Source organism: Hibiscus syriacus, unplaced genomic scaffold (genome assembly GCF_006381635.1).
Source record: "Hibiscus syriacus cultivar Baekdansim isolate YM2019G1 unplaced genomic scaffold, ASM638163v2 tig00110548_pilon, whole genome shotgun sequence".
Taxonomy (NCBI): Eukaryota; Viridiplantae; Streptophyta; class Magnoliopsida; order Malvales; family Malvaceae; genus Hibiscus; species Hibiscus syriacus.
This window is the reverse complement of record NW_024062775.1, coordinates 2758188-2784749: the sequence shown is the minus strand read 5'-3', so window position 1 is coordinate 2784749 and position 26562 is coordinate 2758188. Positions and strand designations below refer to the sequence as shown.

Genomic DNA, 26562 nt, shown 5'->3' with positions numbered 1-26562 from the left:
TCTAATCTATACTTAATGAATTTATGCAATTTCTAATTGAGTTCCCTAGTTTTGCCACGTCATTAACTCATTCATTAAGAACATTTATACTCCCTTTTCACTTACTACACATTTTTTTTCTTATTTTTTTCACTTTTTTTTACATTGCTATGAAGGGAGTCAGCTCATCACACCTACCATCCCACACTCTAGGTGAAAGGGAGCATACCTTCCACCCCCAAGCTAGTCAGACAGAGTCATCCCGTGACTACTTTCATTAACTCGTATGCGCGTGGCTGCCATTTATTAAAGAGAGTTCCAGGCAATGCCACGGCAAAGAGGAGTGTCCCTCTACAGCTATGTCGAAGCATTTATTCACGATTAAACAAAATTCAGAGATAAGGGAGTTTTTTTTAATTGATTTATCATTTAAGCATAATACCATATTTTAATGCCAAGGCTAACCAGAGTTCTTTCATAAAAATTTCGTAAGTTCATTAAGTATAGAGAACATACAAATCATGTAATAATAATTCACAAAGCATCAAGCCCTAGAATCAGTTATATCATTCTAAATAGTCATTTACATTCAATTTCTAGCCTAAAAAGTTCATCTTCATCAGGTATCATCAAAACATTTCCATCTAACTGTCCTACCATTTACTGATGCCATGGCATAACATTATGCTAATATTATCATGCACATGTTCTACAAAGAACACTACCTCCCCCAAACTTGAGAGAAGCATTGTCCTCAATGCTGAATAAAAGCTAAGTTAAACTAGACTACATGCTATGTGATGCGATGCAATTCCATGCAAGGTACCTTGTCTTCCTAAGATGGTGGTGGAGTCGTGCTGGCAGTGCTAGTAGTATTGCGTCTGGTGCACTTCCTCAGTGATGTGGGGCTTTTGTCAGGATCAAAACTGGGTTCAGCAACTGGTGTGCTAGGGCCTTCAGTGTTCTTAGATGTTGAGGTCTCCATACGCCCAACAGATGACTTCAGACGTCATCTAGTCCATGCTGATTGGGTTAGCATCCTTTGGCTTGGGTGTATTGTCTAGCAGAGTGACATTTACAAATGTCGTGGCATCCTCAAATGATGGCAAGATCTCATCCAGAATGACTAGAAGATTATAAGCCCAATGTGGGAGCATCTCCTTGTGAACAGGTGCCACGACTGCGTCTTGTTAGAGCCTCAATTGCATCTAGCTTTGTCGTGGCATATTGGTTTGCAGCAGCCTGTGAAGTTCCCTCGTGAGATTTCATCATATTCATCCTTCAAAACACCCTTTGTCCTAAAAAAATAATATTAAAATTAAAACAAAAAAATAAAACAAATAAAAATAAACAAACAAACACTCACGATAAAATAAAACTTCTAAAACATAAATTAAAAAGGTTTCAAGGGATGCAAACTCCAAAATATCATGAATTGTTATGGCATTTTTGTCGCGTTCGATTGGAGCACCAGTATAGACCAAAATGCTCCACATATATAACAACGCCACCTTTAGTGTAAGTCGATAGAACCTGATTTGTAGGACCTTTGCAGTAGTCCTCTCTTTTCTCTCCCCGTTGCAGTGGCATCTTTTAATTGCTTGGGTAGTAAAGTCGTTCAAGAAGTAGGGGTCATCATCTTGCATCAATATGTTCTTGCCCTGGCTATTCAAGTACGGAAGCAAAACACCACTAACGAGAAAATTGACAATGTCAGCGTACCACGACAATGTCGTGGTAAATAATAATTTCTCATCAGGGAATTGTTTCTCCATTTTATTCCTTAGTGCTTTAACATGGGCAACTAATTGGGGTTGAGTAAATTCAATGAAATCCACAGGTTCGGATTTCGTACCTGGTCTAGCTATGAGTAAGCTAGATTGACCCGCCTCTTTTGAAATATCCTTAAGCTCATCTTTGTCTTTTTCATCGAGCTTCAAGTACTCACAAGTGCCTACAAAATATTCGTGGCATAATTCTGCAGCTTCCCTTTAGTCATCAACTTCTGCTAGTGGGGGTTTTTCTTTTTCCGTGGCATTATTTTGCTTGTCATCATCGGGTTTACTCATTGAACATCCAGCTTTGTTCTCCAGCGAATGTAAGTCCTCTTGTAATTGAGACTCTTCATGCACAATCTCATAGCTAGGTTCTTCTAGTGTTTCCCCCCCAAACTTAGCATCTTTGTAGATATAGGTGCCACTCCCTGAGGTGAATGTACTAAATTGCTCACTGTCTTTAGCCTTAGTGATTTCAGTATCACTAGGCAATCTGTCTGGTTGGTATTCTTGTAATGCCGTGGCAATTTGATCCACTTGCATTTCCAAAGCTCTCAAAGAAAAACTATGACTTTGCAACCATGCCCCTTGACTTTGTAATAATTCTTCTTGACTCTTAATAGATGCATCGTGATCTTGTAATAAAGCCTTTGTAGTTGCCATAGTGGCCTCTAGAGAACTTGTATTAAGTGAAGATGTTGTCCCTTGATTATGCCATGGCATATTCGTTTGAAAGGCTGGGGGCTCATCTATATACTGCTGCTGAGCGAGATGACTGACATTACAAGCTCCTTGATTTTCCCATGAGAAATTGGGATGCTGACTCCATCCATTGAAGCTTCCCACATAGTTGATGGACTTTTGATTGCTCGGGCATTCACATTCATGGTGATTGCCTTGGCATAACAGACATGCCAAGCTATCAACCTTCACTTCTTTCACCTCCTTAGAATTTTGCAAATTCTTTAACATATTGGTGATGGTAGAGAGTTGGGCCGACACTGAATCTTCAGCTTCCAACTTGAATGTCTCAGACGCCTTCCTTATAGTTTCAAACCTTGAAGAGGGAAATTGGTAATCATGGTTAGCAATTCGATCAAGAATGCCAAAAGCCTCTTCAGGTGATTTGTCAAGCAAAGTGCCATTTGTCCAGGCATCTAGCATCATCCTCGTGGGTGCATTGGCTCCATTGTAGAACATCACGACTTGAGTCCAGTCGTGGAATCCATGGTTGGTACATTTGCGAAGCAATTCTTTGTAGCGATCCCAACACTCATACATTGACTCGTCATCAGCTTGGTGAATAGATGATATGTCATTCCTAAGATGGTTGTTCATATTCGGTGGATTATGCCGTAGCAAAATTTTTTTGCACAATTCAGTCCAAGACCTTATAGAGCCGGAAGGTAATCCATTGAACCATGCCCTGGCATCATCTTTCAAAGAATATGGAAATAACTTCAATTTCAGCACATCTTCATGCACTCCTTCTTGCCGAAAGGAGTCACAAACCTCCAAAAATTCTCGAACATGTTGCCTTGCATCCTCATGAGGAGCACCACCAAACTTTCCAATCAAGTCCAACATGTCGAACATAACTGGTTTGAGCTCGAATTGGGTTGCCTGAATCTTGGGAGGTATAATAGCAGGTTGTAGGTCATCTAAGGTGGGAGCTAAATAATCTCTAATAGTTTGTGGTCGAGCAGCATTCCTAGCATTTGGAATTGTCGTGGCATTTAGAACTGCAGGATCCTTCACTTGATTTTGAACAACATGAGCCTCAGGTTCTATATGAAATAATGGTTCTTTGGGTCTTTTACGTGTCATGCGACAACGTAACACCTGAAAAAGGTAAACACAAAAACAAGTAACTATGTACAAAGAAAATAAATAAAACGGTGCAACAACTAAACTTAACATCATCAATTGACAATCCCCGACAACGGCACCAAAAACTTGTTCGCGTGTTGTGAGTACTATAAAATATACGCAAATAATGTGCAAGTATACACAATCGCTCAAGTAATAAAGTGATGAGTGAGTATCGTCTCCACAGGGATTGGAAGGATATTGAGTAAAGTTTATGCACTATTCTATCTAAGTATAGTTAGTCTTGATATGTACAAATGTCACGACAATGGATATGTGTATGCTGGTGAATGTGGATTGATGGTGTGATGGTGTAGTAAATGGAAATGCAGTGGCAAGAATAGATGTTTAGTGTTGAAAATGATGAAATGTCAAGACAATGAAAAATGGTAAAAACAGTAAATAAAAGATAAATAAAATAAAAAGAAGATAATCCTCACGTGACAAGCTTTCAATGGAATGAATGGTAGGGATTGATCTAAGAATGCTAAACTTATCTCTCAGGCAGATTTAAGCTATCTGGTCTTTACTTACTCGACAGGGCTTTCCTAAAATGTTCTCACATAAACCTAACAGAATAGCATGCCAAGGCATCTGCTCTCACTCAACGATGTTGGACAGCCTACCCTATTGATAAAGACACCCTTTTTAGTCGTTGAAATCCTATCCTAGTCTCTTCCGAGATCTAAGGGATTAGGTTATAATATTCCTAGGCCGGTTCAAAGCCCTTTGAAAATACTATAACCCATTGCTTATGAGGATCTTGCCTTACGTTTCTTCCGAACACTTACAAGTATTTTTAGCTTAAGATTCTTCCGAACACCTAACCTTCATCTAAGAAATGGACATTTCCATGCCTCTTACAAGCCTAGATGGTGAAGCATTCATAAACAAAGCAAATAAAGAACCAAAATAAACTTAAATATACCATTAAAATAAAGTTAAAACATCCATTAAACCAACACCACCAAATAAGTTAGTTCATGGTGGGGTTCGAAATATCTATAGAAAAATCCACAAAATATTCATTCCAACAACCCACAAATAAAATAAATAAAATAACAATAAAGGGAAGTGAGAAAGAGCCTTCGACGCGCGCCACCGGAGGTCTCCTCGGCCACCACGAACCGCCTTAGCTCGCTAGCTCCTCTCGGCGCCTAGCTCGCCACTCCTTGAAGCTTTATCAATGGAGGAAAACCCAAGGAAGAAGAAAGGAAAAGGGAAAATAAAAATATGATTTTTCTGCTACAATATGCGTCTCCTTTCTTCCCACCCACTCTCTTTCTTGTGAGGTGTAATATATAAAAAAATATATAGGGGTAATGATGAGGTTGTTGGGATATTGTTGGGTGCAAAATACCCCTCATACCCCTAGAATCACATATTGTGCATGAACCTTATCCTCCAGGTGTCAGTGGTCCCCTTGTAGGCTGTTACATCTATCATTTCATGTGCAGAGCCAGCTGTCCACATACAGCTGTATATTTTTGTCGTTTTCTGCGCCAGAAATGCCAAGGCATTTCAATCTGCTTCAGCAACGTGTGATGCCGCGACATTACTTCCCAGCTTGCCTATTTTGCTTGTTATTTCCTGCACATACTAAAAACCACACCTTCCTCTTCATATAGCACCTTAATAAAATAAAATAACATAACCACAAAAAATGCAATTATATGCAGCTACATACATCTAAAATGACCTATATGTACCCGTAAACAAACACTAACTTAAGTTGAAAAGGCCTTAAAAATTGTCTTTTTACGGAGTTATCAACATACTTTGAAGGTGTTTCAAACTTCTATTTCAGAATTGTACCCTTATTTGTTTAAAGGGTGATACATCATACCAAGATCAACGAAAGTGCCACCAAACCCTTCTGCTTATAGTTATGATCAAATAACTTCTGCAATTTTCACTTGGGGGTATCGGGGCATTCAACAGGGAATTATTGGCCACTATTAAAAGAAATAGAGACGCTTGTTGACAATGGAGTCTTAACACAAGAAATGATCAAAAGATAAGGGGTAAATAAGGATGAAAAGCCTGGGCCAAGTACACACTCAACATTCAAGGAATGATAGAGCAAGATAAAATAAACAAGTGGAAGTTGTATCTACCACTATAGTACCTTTCTACTTTCAGCATCTTGTTTGAACATATTTTTATTCCTTTCTCTATCTTGTTGTTATAAATAAATTTTTGTTGCTTTTATGGTTATGAGCAAGGAATTAAATTTTAATCTTGAAATTTTTTAGTATCAAGTAGATTAAATATTCTTTTTCAAGAATTATAGATCTTTGGCAAGTGGTAAAATTATACATTCAATATCCTATCCAATGCCAATTACTTGATCCTTACTAAAACCAAATCTTGACCATACATTTATATGATACTCTGAAGTCATGTCTCTATCTGTTTTTGAGACACCAAATACAAATGTTTAACTTCTCGGATAGAGTTGATTGGTTTATAACATTCCACCGTATACACGACTTCAAAAGTCACACATTTGTCCTTCCAAATACAAAACCATCATAAACCAAAAAACCTCAAAAGAACCAAACTTTCAATTTTTTCGTGAATCTTCCTGCAAGAAGAGACGAGATGAGGCATCATGGATCAACTTATCGAAGATAATTTTGAGTGATTGGGGCATACTCAAAGAAGAAGAAAAAAAGATTGATTTAGATAAATATATCATGCATTAATTACATTATTTTCATGTAAATAAAGATTAATCTTGAATATTCATCCCCCTGGGATACATTTTTTTACAAAAACTTCTATGCATGAGATGATGAATGACATTGTTTCATTTATCCTTTCAAATATATGTATATATATATCCCTTGTTGTCCCCTTTTGAGCCTGGATGATTTTTTTCTGATTCAACCTTAATCAACGGCCACCCTCCACATTGGGGGGCAAAAAGAATGATATTTGTTCACAAGAATAAAGATTGTCAATTACGAAGGCAAATCTTCATGAAATGAAGAGAGTTTTGAACTACAAGTTAGATCAAATACAAAGTGCTTGAAGATCAAATTAATACAAGAATAACGAAAGAATTTTCAAAATGCAAGAGGAAAAAGAGGTGCTCAAAACAATTGAAGTCATATACTCATTCATCAGAAAAAAGAAAAAAAAGAAAAAAAGAAAAAAAAGAAAGAAAATAAATTGAATCAATATGGGTGACTCTTTGAGCCTCAAACTACAAGGTTGATCAAGTACAATTAGTTCAAAGATTCATATTCAACAAGAAGCACAAGAAATGCTGGAGATGAATGAATTTTATGGAAAAATCCCCAGCAAAGCAGATCCAAGTAAAGCAAGGCCAGATTGAAGGCATCAGAATGAATTGATCCTTGGTTCAATTACCCTTAAACACTTGTTTGAGCTTTTTATCCCTTTCTTTCGTAACCATGAACATTGGCCTACGTTACATACCTAAAAAGTCCATTCTAATCATACATGGATTTCTATGTGAAAGAGACTATCTTCAAATTTTATTCCGCTTCTCAGGATTGATTTTTATTTGCAAAAATTGGTTTTTTAAATCTTTAATGCATGATATGAAAAATGATAAAAAGAGGGTTCAAGATGTAAATTTTGAATAATATCTTGAAACCAAAAGAGGATTAGAGTTGAAAACCTGAAAGGGCGGCTTGAATATCGAATGGTGCAACAACGACATAAGAGATGATCTTAAGCTCTTGATGAAGCACCACACATCCCAAAGACGTTCCTGAGATTCTGGAATCAAGAAGTATCTCTAAGAGATGAGCAAAATAACCATTTTTTTCAAGTTAGTGGAAGCTCAAAAAGATATATATGTTGGACCAACCTGAAAAAAAAAAACCTGACTTTACCATAATCAACCTACACCTTAAATCAATCAATAATTTTGACACTTGCCATAGGACTATGATTTTTTGATTTAAAAGTGTAGTTGATTTATTTGATATTCATTAAACTCATATTTTATGATTTGATTCCATTGTGAGCCTAAATTAAGGGGCAATACTTTACAAAATTCTTTCATTCTTTGACAAAAAAAGGAGAAAAACAGTTTCAAACAGTACAATCTCAAATGAGAAATGTTCTTGAAGCAAATTGTTGCCTATTCTACCTTATTGTAGAAAAAGAATAAACGAGGCCAGAATGATGAAGCATTTCACATTCTTGAAAGCAAGTGGTCCAAGAAGCCTGAAAGCAAGTGGTCTAAGAAGCCAGAAAGCCTAGAGAATTGAACTGGTAACGCTCTCTTGTGACATTATCAGCAACTCATCAAGAATGATTACCTTGTTCTAAAGGGACATGCTGAAAGCCCATTTCAACCAAACATTTCCATGGTTCGGGAAGAGTGTGATATATCTTGGAAAAACAGAAAAGAAAGTCGTTGTAGCAACCATTGTAAGAAAATGCACCAACAAAAATCTTCTAGTTCATCCCGATGATGTTTATTTCTTCCAGTAAGGTTGTTATATGGGATTTCATCGACAACAAGGTCGAATCCGCAAAATCTACTCATCAATTGCTCCAACCGATCATCATTCAGTTCTTGTACATTTGTTTTCAAAGGTATGCCAAGACGGTAGAAGGGCAATCTCTGCACCACCGATCCCAGAGAAAAGAGACAGAACATTAATACCCTTGGGGAACATGTTTCTTAAAACCAAAAGATGATAAGTTATTGTGTCAGCCTGGAATGGATTACCAAGTGATTTATACCGCTCTGTCCGACTAGATCCCTCCAGATCCAAAAAATGGGCACTCATTCAAAAGAGGCACATATCTCAGACATTTCCGTCAGAATGATTAATTACTTCTTAAGTTTGTGACAACATGAAGAGAGTGCTTTAAGCTACTGAATAACACTGATATTTAGTGACACCAGAATGAGAGTATTCAAGATAAACATATTTGGGACACGAATAAAGCCACAAGTATCCACAACAGTGCATTGTCAAAATTGGACCTCGTGGGGATCATGATATTCAAGTCAAACAGACGTTGAGAGTGAACCAGAAATAGAATATTGGGGTATCTTGAAAGCCCATTTCAGACAGAAATGATCCATGTGGGGCATTTTGAACGCCCACGTCAGTATGAATATTTGGGTATTTTTGAAAGCTCACATCAACAAAAAAAACAAATGTTGGGGCATGCTGAAACCCCATTTCAATCATAATCAGGAATATTGAAACATTTTGAATGTTTTTATCAACAAATGACGGGGCATGCTGAAAGCCCATTTCAATCAGAAATTGGAATATTAACTCATTTTGAATGTTTGTATTAGTAAATGTTGGGGCATGCTGAAGACCCATATCATCTTATGGAAAAATCATTGCTTTGAGCAAATATTTCCAATGAGAAAAAAAAGTATGAAGAATGAAAATGGTGAAGCAGTGACAGTCAAGTTGATTATACATAATTGCTTCGTTCATCAGGCAGTTGCATTAGGGTCCTAGTCTTGAACAAATATTTACTCAGCAAGTATGGTTTCAAATACCCAATCTTCTTAACCATGTGTCACATGACAGCGTGTTTTTTGTTAAGCTACATCATGGTTGCATGGATAAAGATGGTCCCCAGGCAGACCATTCGATCCAGGGTTCAGTTCCTCAAGATCTCGGCTTTGAATTTGATATTTTGTGTGTCAGTGATGATTAGAAATATTTCTTTGAGATTTCTAGCAGTTAGTTTTAATCATACTGTAAGGTTACGAAGCCATTTTCCACAACAATTTTTGTCTACTTGATGACATTGAAGAGGAAGGCTCGAGATTATGTATATTACCCATATTCCCATTGTTACTGGGGTTATCATTGCCATGCTGGGTTAACTAAGTTTTCATCTATTTGGTTTATCATGTGCGTTTCATCTACAGTAGCACGAATCCCAGGGACCTCTTTCCGTACATGGCTCCTATAAAGGATGTGTTTCTACTTTCTACAACGCTCATTATGGATATCACATTTTACCCTTGCCCAAGATGATATCAAGATCAGTTAGCGTCTGTTATTCAATTCGACACTAGCATATTTTGTGCATTTGACCAACTTTTTGGTCATAAACCACACCAACATCTCATTTGTATTCCCATTGAGTTTTGGTCTCAAGTGGTCTTGTGACATCATACAAAAGTTTTGAACACTATGAAAGAGCTTCCTTGACCAGAACATCTGTGCAGAAACCACAAGAAAGGATGAATGTGTTGTCAAATGTTTTACGAACCTCTGGACAGAAACCACAGGAAATGATGAATGTGTTGTCAAATGTTTTATGAACCTCTGGACAGAAGTCATAGGAAAGGATGAATGTGTTGTCAAATGTTTTATGAACCTTTGGACAGAAGCCACAGGAAAAGATGAACGTGTTGTCAAATATTTTCCGAACCAGTGATTATAATACTGAACCAATGTTGAGATCATATGGTGTTTCCATTTATTGATTCAAGATGAAGTTTGACTTCTTCAACCTCAAGGTTAAAACTGAGATATGATGAAGATTTCTTTCCACAGAAGGGAAACTGAAAATTTTAACAACAAGAAACTAGTAGATCCAACTAAGATTGAACAATAAGTTGTTGTTAAACATCTCGACATGATATGGTCCAAGTTGCCTTATTCGAGATTTGATTAGATGTGGAAACATGAAAGGAATTAGGATAAATCCTCCTTATGATGTGTTTCAAGAGTCAAATCAGAACATACTCTGATCTCCTAATTAATTTGTTGAGTCAGACATATCTACATATACACTCTTCAAAGATGATAGATTTTCTCTTCAAAGATGATAGATTCTCTCTTCAAAGATGATAAATTCTCTTTTCAAAGATGAAAACTTTATTGGATTTCTACACAAGTATAAACGAAGAAAGTTGATGTTATCAAAGACAAGAATGAGGCATCAATGTCATAATTCTGATTACGGCAAGAGTTCCATAAATGAAACATTTCCTATGAGACTTTAATGAAACAAAGAAGACATAAAGATACAAGTTGATCAGATGGTTCTTCAGAAATGCAAGCTTGATAGCATAAGTTGCTACACTGATATCCAAAAGTAACCCTGGAAATAAATGATCAAGTGAAGGAAGACCAAGTTCACCAGTTTGAAGTCAAATGAAGATTGCATCAACATTCATGAATTAATAAGAACATCATTTACATAATAGACAATGCATTACATTGATACATCTGATTGCATTCAAATATGAAGTTTTACAGATCTTCGTATGAAAAAAGAAGATTCATGATGGAAAATACCTTACAAAGGGAAGGTAGAATTCAAATCACATCAGGAGAGGCAAATATCTGAAGAATAGATGGACACAATCCACAAATGAAGCATTATTTTAAAATGGGGCATGTTACCCAATCAACAAGTTATTTCGGAAAAAAATGAGAAATCGATTTCCAAAGTTTCTTATTTAATCTTTTCTGAAAATAAAATTGTTGAAAAGTAAGAAAACGATTTCCAAAATTTCTTACTTAGTAAACTATTTCCCACATCTGTAAGACCTACAGTGCTTGATGTTTTCAAAACCTTCGGGTCATCCATAAGACCTACAGTGCAGGATGTTTTCAAAATGCCTTCGGGAGCTTTTTGATATTTAAATTCTCCGAGTCATCTGTAAGACCTACAGTGCTTGATGTTTTCAAAACCTTCGAGTAATCCATAAGACCTACAGTGCATGATGTTTTTAAAAAGCCTTCAGGAGCTTTTTGATATTATAAACCTCAGGGTCATCTATAAGACCTACAGTGCATGATATTTTTAAAGCCTCCGGGTCATCTGTAAGCCCTTCAGTGCATGATGTTTTCAAAGCGTCCGGGTCATCTGTAAGCCCTACAGTGCATGATGTTTTCAAAGCCTCCGGGTCATCTGTAAGCCCTTCAGTGCATGATGTTTTCAAAGCCTTCGGGTCATCTGTAAGCCCTTCAGTGCATGATGTTTGCAAAATCTTTGGGTCATCTGTAAGCCCTTCAGTGCATGATGTTTTCAAAGCCTTCGGGTCATCTGTAAGCCCTTCAGTGCATGATGTTTTCAAAGCCTTCAAGCCATCTATAAGCCCTTCAGTGCATGATGTTTTCAAAACCTTCGGGTCATCTGTAAGACTTACAGTGCAAGATGATAAGACCTCAGGGCCATTCATAAGACCTCTGGGCATAATGTTTTCAACATTGTCATCCTATTCAAAAGAAGCCAAATGAAAAAAATTGTTGTCTTTTTTGTCTTTGCTCTATTCTTGTTATCACAAGAATGAGCAAAGAGGGGCAGCTGTAAAACACTAATTTTTTTCATTTTATTTTTAAAAAATATTATTATCATTATTATTAAATATTAGTATTATTATTATTATTAAATATTAGTATTATTATTATTATTAAAATTATTATTATTATTAAAATTATATATTATTATTATCATTATTAAAAAAATAAATAATTACAAATTACAATGGACCCGGAGTCCCGTTTACATGCCCAGGCCCAATCAGAACTGGCCTAATAGTAACCCTAAACTCCCAGGGTTTCCATCATCTCATCCCAACTGCCAACCAATATCAGATATTAGATCTGGAGTGATCCAATGGCCCAGATGAGTCCAGCATGAAGCCCTAGGGTTTTATAACCCTAGGTTATCATCCAGCCACCGCTGCTTCCAGAACATCCACGCGGCCACCGGCCGCCGCTGCCATGATACCACGCCTCGCCGAAGACTCAAGAATCACCAACTGCCCTTCCACGTTGAAGCCCTATGGTGAGTCACCACCATAGCTATGGTGACTCACCGAACTTCCACCCTTGTGACCGGTCCGAGAGCCACAACGACGAGGCTTATAAAAATCATTAGCAACCTGCAATGAAAAAAAAAGAGACAGAAAACGGGAACGACGGACAGCAACCAACAGCCAAAGACAGAGCAAGAACTACATCAATGATCCACGACAAATACAAACCGAAAGAAAAGAAAAGAAGCCGAGAGACTTACCCTCAGAGAGCCCAAACGTCGCCGGGAATTGTCGGTAACCGAAGGTAATCTTCGGTTTATTATAGATCTATAGCTAGTAAGGGATTTCTAAGGGTAAATAAGGGTGGATTCGGGTTGAGGGTTGAATAAGCTTTGATTTAAGGTAATTTTATAATTTTCAGCCACCGTGAACGGTGGCTGGCGTTAGCGATTGGCACCGGAACTGACCGTCGGTTGGGGGTCGGCCAACTTTTGGTGGTAGATTTCTAGAGAGAGGCGAGAGAGAATGAAAAAAATGAAAAATTTGGTCCAAGAGGACCGGTTAAAGGGTATTTATACCCCTCCCTGAATTACGTTGTTTTAGGGAGGGGTATCTGTGTAATTTTCTAATGGGAAAACCCTTTCCGAATCCCCTCTAAGTTTTTATCTTTGCAATTTAGCCACTGAAATCAATTTTTGAGCATATTAATTTTGTTTTCAAGTTTTACTTTATTATATTTTAGTCACTACATGTATATACTTATATATTTAGGGTAAATATCACATTTAGTCCCTAAAATTTTGATAAAATTTATTTTAACCCGAATAATTAATATTAAAGCTAAATTACACTGTTAGTACATATCTTTTTAATAATTCAAATTAGGATCTTTAGGTTTTATATTTTATATTGTTAGGATTTTCGGAAGCTCGAATCGACAACCGGAACAGTTTGTAAAGAGGGGTCGGAACGGTTTTGTGTTTAGGGAGTAATGAGATTGAAAGATAGAGAATTGCACAGCGATTTATAGTGGTTCGACTTTCTCAATCAAAGTCTACGTCCACTAACTTAGCTCCTCACCAAGGATTTTCCAACAAATTCACTAATTTGTTCTTTCTTTTGAGGATAAAGAGTAACCTTACAAACTCCCTAGTTTTTCCGGGCTAAACTAGAACTTTTCCCTAGCTTTTACACGGGATTAGCTAGAACATTTCCCCTTTATAAAAGGATAAGAAATGTAAACAAGAAAACCTCTCTAAGGTAGGTGTTTACAAGATTGAGCTCACAAGAACAAAATATATACAGGAGAAAGATGAAATAAGAATGAAAAACTCTTCTCTTGTGTTTGATTGCTTGGATAGTTGTTCTCTTACTTCTTCAAGTGTCCTTAACTTGTATTTATAGCTTGGAATGTATTTGAAGTCATATATAGCCGTTGGGGATGTTTTGGAGCCGTTTGGGAATGATTTTTCTGCAAAAATAGGCTGCCCAGAATGGGGGAATCGGAACCCCATCATAGGGAATCGGTACCCCTTCATAATATTCAAATATTATGACTGTTGGGCTGATGAACACTGAGGGAATCGGTACCCTCAAAGGGGGAATCGGTTCCCTCCGAGTAATATGTTATTTCTTGGAGCCAAACCATACAGGGGGGAATCTGTACCCGGGGAATCGATACCCCTGGGGGAATCTGTTCCCGGGGAATCGATACCCCCTGGGGGAGAATCTGTTCCCTCTGGGCAATCTGGTTTTTCTTGCTCAAATCCGATTTTAATGAACTTGAATTATTTTTGAAACCTTTTGAAAACTTTGAATAAATTCAATTCAAGTCCAAAAACATGTAGCCTTTAAATTTGTTATATCGAAACATATTTCAACAATCTCCCCCTTTTTGATATAACAAAACATTTGAAAAATTGTTTTTGGCAAAACTCCCCTTTAATAAAATGTTTAATGAAAAAGATACCAATTGTTACCAATTGTTGAAAAATATATGAAAATGTTAAGCTCCCCCTCTTTCATTAAGAAATTGAATTTTTAAAACAACCAAACTTCTCCCCCTTTTTGTTATATAAAAAATAATTCAATCTTTTAAAGTTCTAAAATAACATTGGAGAGTAAGTGGTAAATTTGACATTTAAAAATTTATTTGAAAAATCAAAAACTCCCCCTCAATAAATGCATTCCAAATAAAATTTAGCTTTAAGAACTTGACACTTAAACAAAATTGAATTTCAACAAAGAATAACAAACATGTTAGTAGCACATGAAATTCAATATATCCAAGTCTAAAATACTTTATGCAATACCAATTGTTGAAATTTGATATTAATACCAATTGTTTAAAATTAAGTGCATTTGCATAAAGTTCCCAAAAATGTTATGCATTATGAAAATTTTGATATCAATTGTTAGAGAAATATCATTTTGATTTAAACCATATGCATAATCATTTAAATTTAGGTCAAAAATTTAAAAATTGTAAATTCAAAACATTTGAAAAGTTAATATCAATTGTTAGAGAGATATCATTTGCATTTAAAACCAATTTTGACCAAAATTCATTGTGATGAACTAAAAATTCTGAAAAATTATTAAGACATTAAAATGTTCATCATAATTTCCTTTTAACATACATGAGATTAAAAATAATACATAATTATTTAAAATCAAAACTCATGCATGCTTAAAATTAAATGAGCAACCAAATAACCAAAATTAAAAGCATTAAGCTTAGAGGTTACCCATTCCTTTTTCATGTGTGGCTAGAGCATCTTGAATATCATCATCTTCATCACCATTGCTCCCACACACCTACAAGAGACATTCATTTCGATTTTGGTATCCAAATTGCTTTGGATCCTTGGACGTTAGTTTCAAAGCCCCTTGTTCCCTTAGGAACCCATACTTGTCTAATTTTAAAATGTTTTCCTTTCTTTAAAGGACAAGTATGTTCCAAATGACCATGATAATGACAATGTGAGCATATTGTCATTATTGAACTAAATGAATTATTTAAAATGATTTCTTTTTCTTTTGTTAAGCATTCAAGCTTAACTTTTAAATCAAAATTTTGTTTTTCAAAACTATCAATTTTTATTTTTGAAAGCTCTAAATCCTTTTTCAAAATTTCATTTTGGCTTTCAAAATCTATTTTTTTTTTCAAAAGAAAATCGTTTTCAATTTTAAATTTTGAAATCATTTTCTTATATTTGGAGTTCATGGTCTCAAACTCTGAATATAACCTATTAAAAGCATCTTGTAACACATCAAACGTATATGAATTAAATTTATTTGAGTTAGAAGATACCTCAGGCTCTTAATAAGCCATTAGAGACACCACCTTTGTTGGTTCTTCTTTCTTGTTTCCATGGATTTCCTCGAGCTTATTCTAAAGCTCCTTGGCACTTGAAAATGAAGAAACCCCTTCATAGATTTCAGGACCAAATGCACAAAACAACATATACATGGCCTTGGCATTAAGTTGAGCTTTCTTCCGTTCTTTGTCACTCCGCTTCTTCTCCTTCTTCTTTGGAGAAGAGTAGCCATTCTCGATTATCTCCCATACATCAATATCATTAGATTGGATGAATACCTTCATTAATTTCTTCCAATGATGATAGTTGACTCCATTGAAGTATGGAGGTTTATCGGTTGGTAGGGAGTCTTCCATGTGGAACGAGCCGGAGGTGGAAGCCATCTTCTCGGTTGTGTAGGGAATTGGTAGAGCTTCTTCTAGGATCGTCTCAAGGTGGTTAAATCTTCTTAACGAGTTAGGCTCTGATGCCAATTGTTAGGATTTTCGAAAGCTCGAATCGACAATCGGAACGGTTTGCAAAGAGGGGTCGGAACGGTTTTGTGTTTAGGGAGTAAGGAGATTGAAATATAGAGAATTGCACAGCGATTTATAGTGGTTCGGCTTTCTCAATCAAAGTCTACGTCCACTACCTTAGCTCCTTACCAAGGATTTTCCAACAAATTCACTAATTTGTTCTTTTTTTTGAGGATAAAGAGTAACCTTACAAACTCCCTAGTTTTTCCGGGCTAAACTAGAACCTTTCCCTAGCTTTTACACGGGATTAGCTAGAACCTTTCCCCTTTACAAAAGGATAAGAAATGTAAACAAGAAAACCTCTCTAAGGTAGGTGTTTACAAGATTGAGCTCACAAGAACAAAATATATACAAGAGAAAGATGAAATAAGAATGAAAACCTCTTCTCTTGTGTTTGATTGCTTGGATAGTTGTTCTCTTAATTCTTCAAGTATCCTTAGCTTGTATTTATAGCTTGGAATGTGTTTGAAGTCATATCTAGCCGTTGGGAATGTTTTGGAGCCGTTTGGGAATGATTTTTCTGCAAAAATAGGCTGCCCATAATGGGGGGAATCGGTACCCCATCATAGGGAATCGATACCCCTTCATAATATTCAAATATTATGACCGTTAGGCTGATGAACAGTGAGGGAATCGGTACCCTCAAGGGGGGAATCGGTTCCCTCCGAGTAATCTGTTATTTCTCGGAGCCAAACCATGCAGGGGGAATCTGTACCCGGGGAATCGGTACCCCTGGGGGAATCTGTTCCCGGGGAATCGATACCCCCTGTGGGAGAATCTGTTCCCTCTGGGCAATCTGGTTTTTCTTGCTCAAATCTGATTTTAATGAACTTGAATTATTTTTGAAACCTTTTGAAAACTTTGAATAAATTCAATTCAAGTCCAAAAACATTTTGCCTTTAAATTTGTTATATCGAAACATATTTCAACATATATTTTTGTTACTGATTTTTTAATAATTTTCATTTTTGTCTCTTAATTTATATATTCTGTATTTTAATACTATAGTTTTAATTTTATTTATTTTAGTCACTGTTTAATTATATTTAATTTTATTCTTTAAAGTTCAATATGTTTAATTCAATATTTTTATTATTTTATTATTATTTTATTTCAGTCATATTAATATATATTATTTGATTAATTTTGTAAATCAATAATATTTATTTATTTTTAAATATTAAGAAAGGGCAGTCTTAAAATAACTAGATGTCATATTCTGATATTTTAAAAATAATAAATATCATGCTTATAAAAAATATATATTTACGTTAACGTTATAATTTTATTAAAAATGATCATATTATTAATATTTATTTATTTTTCAATATTAGGAAAGGGGATATCTTAAAGCAACTAGAAGTCATTTTCTGATATTTTTAAATAAATAAATATCATACTTTTATAAATTATATATATTAATTTATTTTATTTTTTTAATTATTTTTAGAGAAATGTCTTATTAATATTTATTTATTTATTAATATTAAAGAAATGAGATGTTTAAAGCAACTAGAAGCCTTATTCCGATATTTATAAATAAATAAATACCTTATTTATAATTTATAAAAATTATTTTAATATTTTTCTTCCTTATTATCCAATTGAATAAAAACATGATCGTAAATTAAATTCATATTCAAATTCTTAAACTTCTATTGTTAAAGACAATTTATAATCGACAACGACCAATTTTGGGCGTTGTGGGGTGCTAATCCTTCCCCAAACGTAATCGACCACGAATCCCTTTTTATTATTAAAAAGAATGAATTTTTGGTTAAACGCAGACCAATTTATCTTTTAACTGATGTTTTCTTAAAAACTCTTTTAAAAGATGATTTTTAGGTATTCGACCTACCTGACCCAAAAGATCGATGGCGACTCCCAAAATATTTCAATAAAAACCATTTATCCACATTATTTTTCCCGCCAAGTAAAATTTCGTGCCCGGACGAAAATCGGTTACGACATACTGAACCAAGGTTTTTTACTGAAATATATGTTCTTTTAATTTAATAATTGATAAATTTCTATATGCTCGCATTACTTTGATGTATCTATATGTCATACGATTATTATACTCTGCACTAGAGTTTCAAATCACGACCGTGGTCGTATTTTCGGTCATTTCATTTTTACAACGATTGTAGCCATAGTGAGTGCTATTGCGGTCGTAACAGGCGCTATTGCGGTAGCTAGGCGATATTTGAAACCCTTCTCTGCACCTACTAAGCAGTTTAAACGTCCATGTGAGGAACTAGGGGTGTAAACGAGCCGAGTTGAGCTCGAGTATTGCTGAGCTCGACTTGAACTCGAAAACTATAAATCTAAGCTCGACTCAACTCGACTCAAAAACTCGCTAGCCTAAAATTTTCAAGCTCAACTCGAACTCCAAAGAAAATATTGAAACTCGACTCGAGCTCGAAAAGGCTCGAATTCAAAAAAAAAAAATTCAAAAGCTCGACTGAAGCTCAAAACTCGAGCTCGATTGAAGCTCGATTTTGAGCTCGATTCAAGCTCGACGGGTTAATTTTTATTTGTTGAAAACCCATCCCCTTTTATACATTCACTTTACCCCTTATTCCCTCAAGAACCACCTATGTGGGATATCAAGTTACGTGACCAACTCACTTGCCAAGCTTCTTTTCACTCTCATCTTTGATCTCTGTTTCAAAAACAAAGCTTCCTCCCCTAGCTATGTTACTATATTTTTAAATGATACTTTCACTAGCTTGCACCCACAACAAAAGTACGAGAATTAAATTCCTCCAAAAAATAACAGTCCAAAATCCCGCACTAGAAGAAGAACCAAAACATGATAGTCGGACCGGAATCTGGTTTCCGAAACAAAATGGAAAACTGGTTCAATAACACCTAAACACTTGAGACTAGTAAACAACAGTTGTTCTTAGCCCTCACTTCTTCTTCTTCATCCCCTTCCCCTCTCTTCTTCTTCGATGCTTCACTGTTCTTCCTTTCCTTCATTTGCTTCCTTGATTTCTCCACCTTGGTATCGAGTCCATTCCTGATTAGCATGTATTTAGGCTCGTATTTCTTCGCATGCTCGACAGAATCATATATCAAACCAAATCCAGTAGATTTACCACCTCCAAAATGAGTCTGGAACTTGAACACAAAGATCGAATTTGGATCCTTCACCTCATACATTCTACTAAGCTTCTCCTTCAGCTCAGCCTTGGAAACATTGGGCCTCCCAGGATGCAAAACATCAATCATAAATGGTTTCCTGGAAAGTTGCTTAATTAAATGAACTTCCTTGTCCTAATAGTCACTGCCTTGTCCGCCATGGCTAAGCAAAAATCTTCCTTCTTGGTTGCGACGCGGTGGAATCACCAAAGGGATACAAAATGCGGCAGCGGCTTTTAGAGATGTTATTATATTTTTAATTTTGGGTTAATTATTGTTTAGCCACTGTAACCTTAGGAGTAAATTAGCTTTATGCTCTCTATATTTATGCGCTTTGTACAAAAAAATCCCTAAATTATTTAAATTTTAGCTTAAATTAGTCTTCACATTTAGGTTTTTCTTAATTTAGTCACTGTTTAGGATTGTTTTCTTTAATTAGTTGTGTATATTTATTTTGCATGTTGATATTTTTATGTATAAGTATGTGAATGATTTATTTATGAGTCACATAACATCATTTTGCATAATTTGTATGTTACCTTCATGTGCATAACTTAAACCCTAAACCCTAACCTTTAATACATAAACTCTAAACTCTAAACCCTAAATCCTACCATATAAACTCTAAATCCTAAATCCTAAATCCTAAACCTTACCACATAATTAGTTATGAGGTAAGTACAATATATTATCTTGATATTAAATGCTCAAACCCTTGATATTTATGATATTTGAACCCAAAACCTCAAAATATAACAACAATTTAAAAAATTAGTTATTACAAATATTATAATTGAAATATATTAAATAATTGTCATTAGATAAATATTTTTTTATTAATTTAAAATAAATTTAAGAATATTTATTCAAAAATAATTTTTAACCATTTTCAATTCAAGAATTTTTATTCATCAATAATGTATTTTTAATATATTTTTAATAATTTATTTTTAAAAAAATCTAAAATTATAATATAACATTTTTTCGAGCTGCTCACGAGCTTTTCGAGTCGAATATCGAGTAGCTCGTTTCGGCTCATTAAGAACTAGAGTCGAGTTCGAGCTCGAGTCGAGTCCATTCGATCCGAGTATTTATCGAGCCAAGATCAAGTCGATCTCGAGTAGCTCACGATCTGTCTCATCTCATTTACAGTCCTATGAGGAACTTAAAGAATCCTTTCAACATGATTAAAATCATGTATTGTTAGGACATCGTAATATATTGGGAATAATACTTTTTTATTCCAAAAATTGGACTTTGGGACGGATGAGTTGATGTAGTCAAAAATATAGGCAATGAATAAAACAAGATGGACTACCCAAATGAATATGGGCTAATTATAGTTATATATAAAAATATTTTAATTGATTGTTTTTATTGAATTGGGCATGATGTTCACTTATTAAATTCCTATGAAACGGATAGTATTGAATCTTGAATAGGAAATGTCCAAAATAATTATAGAGCATGAAAGCATCTTCTGTTGGAAGTATAACAATCCGAGACGATAAAACAAAAGGAAAATCTTATTTAAATAATTGATTTACACAAGTTGTGATAACATTTAATTCCACGACAGGATATCGTCATAAAATTCGTGTACACAAAACAAGAATAAAATAAAAAGATTAATAACATGGAAAATTTATTCTATTAAATAATCGAAATGAATATAAAATAGAATAAATACACGATTAGAGACGGAACAACCAATTGGAAACAAGTTGAGGCCTGCAACTACGCAGCTTCCTTAAGATAGATTTTCGGCCACTCCTTGGTGCTCGAGATATATGGTCGTCTATCTCCCATGATACAACAACGAGATGATCAGCACACAGCAGCACAATTGTCGAGATCACAAACTATTCATTGCGTTCGTCTATCACTGAAAAATTAAAGGAGATAAAACTTTTGAATAGTTTTTGAGTTGTTTTGAATTGTGTTTAACCTAGTGGGTTTACATGATATTTATATGGATTTCACATTGTGAACAACTGGAAATTTTTAACCTAATAAAACATTAATGACAATCAAGTAACCAAGCAATTTCCAAAATTATTGTTTTAATTGAAGGAAACTTTTAATATGTATCCTTTTAATTCCAAAACAAATTTTAAAAATATATGCTCTATTTGAGGAAAATATTTCACATTTGGGTTAAAACATCCACAAGCCCACAAATAGCCTGACTGGTTCGGACATTAACATTACCTACATCATGCACGTCTGCACATGTACAAACCAATAATTGGTTCCACATTTTCCCTCAACAACGTTTGGATCAATTTCTCATTCAAAGCTCCAAAACTATCAAATTTTTCCAACAATCCCCCACATGAATGAAATTGATCATTTTATCAAAACCATTTTGACTTAATGTGGTGATAGACTCAACGACCGATAATTGCATATAGCATATTTACTTTACTAGCTGAACAATAGACGTGATGTCCTTGAACTGTTCTGTCGTTTTTGTAAACGATAATATACTTCACACAACTACCCATATGACAAGAATTTTAGTTCTCATGGGTATGTCCTTAAAGCTATGGACATTTTCTGGTTCTACAAGAGTCTAAAAGAACTATGCCCAATAGTCTCCTTGAACCAGCCCCACTTCACTCTCACAAAGGTGAAAAATGTTGCTCGACTCGTCGAAGCACACAATGGTCATTAAAAGCTTTACTTATCCTATACCAGTTTGATCGTTGTTTACATCATAGGAATGGACTTGGGTTAATAAACCCCCATAGTGACCGTACACGATTTATGCAATTAGGTTGTCCCTTTGAACCTAAATCTTGGGATCTCCAGTCAATTAGGTAGGGTTTTCCTTCATATAACACCTTTAATTTTCCATGGGCTTTGGTCTTATTCCTTTAGATGTTTTCTCAACTTGATCTCGATTTTAACCCTTAGGTTAGTATATCTACAACGTTATCCTTTGATCTTATAAAATCAATAGAGATAACTCCCTTTGAGATCAGTTCTCTAATGGTATCGTGTCGATGATGCATATATCTCGACTTACCATTATATATAAAGTTTTGTGCTCTGCCAATATATGAATATTGTGGTAACAAACTTAGATTCTATTGTGAATCTAGTTATATCCATTTTCTTGAGTATTTCTATGACACGACTCATCTTCCCAATGTGAAACATATTCACTTATGCCTTTGATATCGTGAACATCAGATATTCAACTGGCATCAGAGCATCCTTATAAGGTAGCCTGATCTTAGGATAATACAATCCATACTCTTAAGCATATGAGATATCATAGTTCTCTCATAATTACTTTTCAGAGGTTTGTCATAATGACAATATCTTTGTTTCAACCTTTTGTTGAACATATAGACATGTCTTTATTAATAGTCGTCGATCATCTTCCTTATTTTTATAAGGGAATATATTTTCAAAGAATGAGATATTCTTTGATTTCGTTATCGTGTTCTTGTGAATCTCGGGATTCTTTGATCCATACACAAGATGTTGATATGTCTTGTGATACTCTGCATAGTCAATATAATCCACCGATTTGGGATTTTGTTCCCTTCGTTAATGAGATCGTTATCTCTACGAGACACCCTCAAATTTTTAAGTAATTGTAGAAAGATTTTATACATTTACATAACTCATATGGTGTCTTGTCATTTTTTTGATAACCTTATTTAAAAGATAATTAGCTGAAAAACCAGCTTCTCCCACATATTCTACGATATCCCAGAACTTCTTAACATTACGTTCATCATTTCATTTTTAAGAATTAATTCTTTTGTTTTGCCACTTCATTTAATTCAGGAGAGTATGATGGTATCACTTCATGAATAATTTATTCACCACCATAATAACCTTTTACCATTTTAATATTTTTATTAAGTTGGTTTTCAACTTCTAGTTTATAGAGAATAAATTCCTCTATAGCTTTGTTTTTTTATCTTTAGTAAATATATACCAATGTTTTTGCTATCGTCAATAAAGGTAATAAAATATTTATTTATTCTTCTTTATAAAAGTAGATCAAATAAACACATTAAACAATAGGAATTAAATTCCCAAAATTTAATTCATTTTCAAGACTTCACTTTACAAACTTATCGAAATTTCTAAGAAATTAATTTAACGATTTCTTTCTTTCTTTCAAAATAGAATCATAATTGATTCTCAAGAAAATAATTTATTTTCTTTTTTAAAGTAAAATCATACTTAATGTCCAAGAAAATAAATTCAACGATTTATTTTATTTTACAAACTAGAAAAATAAATCCAATGATTTATTTTCTTTTACAAAATAGGAAAAAAAAATCTAACGATTTATTTTTCCTTTTACAACTCATAATCATAAAAGATTATCAAGGAAATAAATTCAACAAGTTATTTCCTTTTTCAAAACAAAAAATAAATCTAACAATTTATTTCCTTTTAAAAAATAGAAAAATAAACCCAATGATTTATTTCATTTTACAAACCAAAATCATTTAAGATTAGGAAAATAAATTCAACAATTTATTTCCTTTCACAAAACAGGAAAATAAATCCAACTATTTGTTTCGATTTATTTCTTTTTACAAAATAGGAAACTAAATCCAACGATTTATTTTCTTTTACAAAATAAAAAAGTAAATCCAACGATTTATTTTCTTTTACAAAATAGGAAAATAAATTCTCCGATTTATTTCTTTCTACAAAATAGAAAAGTAAATCAACGATTTATTTTCTTTTACAAAACAAGAAAATAAATTCTTCGATTTATTTCCTTTTACAACCAGAATCATATAAGATTCACAGGAAAATAAATTTAACAATTTATTTCCTTTTGCATAATAGGATCCTTCAAGATTCTTAAGAAAATAAATTAATCAATTTATTTATTTTTACAAAATAAAATCATTTAATATTCTCAAGGAAATAAATTCAACAATTTATTTTCCGTACCGAGTTAGAATCATTCAAGATTCTTAAGAAATTAAATTTAACAATTTATTTTCCATACAAAGTTAGAATCATTCAAGATTCTCAAGGAAATAAATTCAACAATTTATTATCCTTACAAAGTCAAAGATTCTCAAGGAAATAAATTCAAATATTTATTTTCCTTACGAAGTTAGAATCAACGCAAGATTCTAACGATGAAATAAATCCAGTGATTTATTCCCTTTATATTCTGTTAACCGACAAGATTAGTAACACTAAAACCCGAAACATATATATCACAACAAATTGATTCTGTTTAACAAACAGAAATCAAAAGGAATTAATCATTTAATTTCACCAACCCAATAATCATAAGGAACTAATCTTTTGATTTTAATTTTCGTAATCTAATAATCAAAAGGAACTAATCCTTTGGTTTTAATTTTTGCAACCCAATAATATAAAGGAACTAATCCTTTGATTTTGTTTTTGCAAAACAATAGTCAAAATGATCTAATCCTTTGATTTTACTTTTGGCAACCCAATAATTAAAAGCCTTGGATTAAACTCTGAATCCATTTGCATCTACAAAATTTCTCAAAATAAATTATTAGTACGATAATAAAATTTATAGTGTTTTCAAAACACAATCAATCAATATCAAAGATTTTTTTATTCATGTTAAATGCACTTTTATGTGCCAAATCTTACCATAATGATATTACCAATTAATATCATAATATATAAAGAATCATATTGATTATGTAATTATTCTACATTTATAGGCAAAAAGGGAAAATTGCCATGCGTTAGTCACCATGCACTAATCACCATGCATCTGTGTATTTACACAAGTTGGTTCTTACATGAGCTTGTAAAACAATTTGTAAAAAGCTCATGTACCATTGCGTAGATTCAAATCAATCTCGTTTATTTTCAATTTTTATTATTGAACAAAAACAATGTTTCAAACTTAGTTGTAACACCCTTAGTCTATATATGTCTCGTAATACGAACTAAAGATGTTACATCAACTCAACTGATATTTGTTGAATTTAAATGCTTAAAATTTTTGTTTCATTTAAGAATTTCATTTTTAACTTTAAAATTTTTCTTCAATCATATAAATTTATAAAATAGTGTTTGATCATTGAAACTAACCTTATTTCAATCAGTAATTAGGCAGTTCAGTGTTGTTTCATATCCAAATACAACTGTCTAATACCGTTTGATTTTAAACCATTTAAAATATAACATTTATATTTTTCACTCATAAATACGATTAATACTAAAATTAAACAAAACTAAAGAAAATAATCTCTAATTACTATTACAAACCCTTTTAAAATAAATCTAATAAAGCAACCCAACAAATATAATGTACATGCCACTAAAAAGTCAAAGTTAGTATGTCTTACTGATATTGTCGGTAGGTTTGATTTCTAGAAGATGCTCGCAAGCTCATCTCTTCACGGCTTCTACTCTATTCGAACCTACGCACGAAAATCACCACGCGCTAAATAAAACTTAGTGAGGTAGAAGTATAGCTTAAACATAAAATCCATAAAATATAAATAATAAACTAAAAATTTAAATAAAAAATAATTAAAACTTCAAACCGGGCTAGTCATGTCGTTTTCCTTCTAAAAAACCTGAAGTCATCATCTCATGATTTTATCAAAAATCATGTAAGTCGTCATTAAATATTATAAATAACTTTTGTTCTTTTCATTCAAACATATTTCATAACTTTCTTTTCAATTCTATGTTCTTTTATTTTATATATTGTCATAACTTTCATACTTACTGTTATAGGTCAATGTATATGTAAGAAAATATAAGGTACGAGAAATTAAGGTGCGCACTAAGACAACACGGTGTCGAATCATAATTGAAATTGCGATATGATGCACTTCAGTGCAACCATAATATGAGCACCAATGGTGCTAAACATTGGTATACAAATGCACCAAAGCTGAACTGATAACTGAAAAGTACTCACTAAATGGCATATCAAATGTACCTATAACTCTCATACAACATACAATGTGCTTTTATGTATCATCATAGAATTATTTATCAATATGTGTCTGATAATTGTAAAACATATGATATCTGTAAATATCTGATAACTGAAAATCATCTGATAAATATAAATATCTGATAACTGAAAATCATCTGATAATTGTAAATATTTGATAATGGTGAAATGTCTGATAACTATAAACATTTAGAATTCGTCATCATAAATATCATACTTGGGCAATTCATACCCAAAATCATTCATAAAACTTGAT

The 26562-nt window shown here is 33.7% G+C and overlaps 1 pseudogene; it reads right to left on the bottom strand.

Moving 5' to 3' along the window:
• Positions 1-1970: 1970 nt before the first annotated feature.
• On the bottom strand, positions 1971-19577 carry LOC120131012 (annotated as a pseudogene).
• Positions 19578-26562: the final 6985 nt, after the last annotated feature.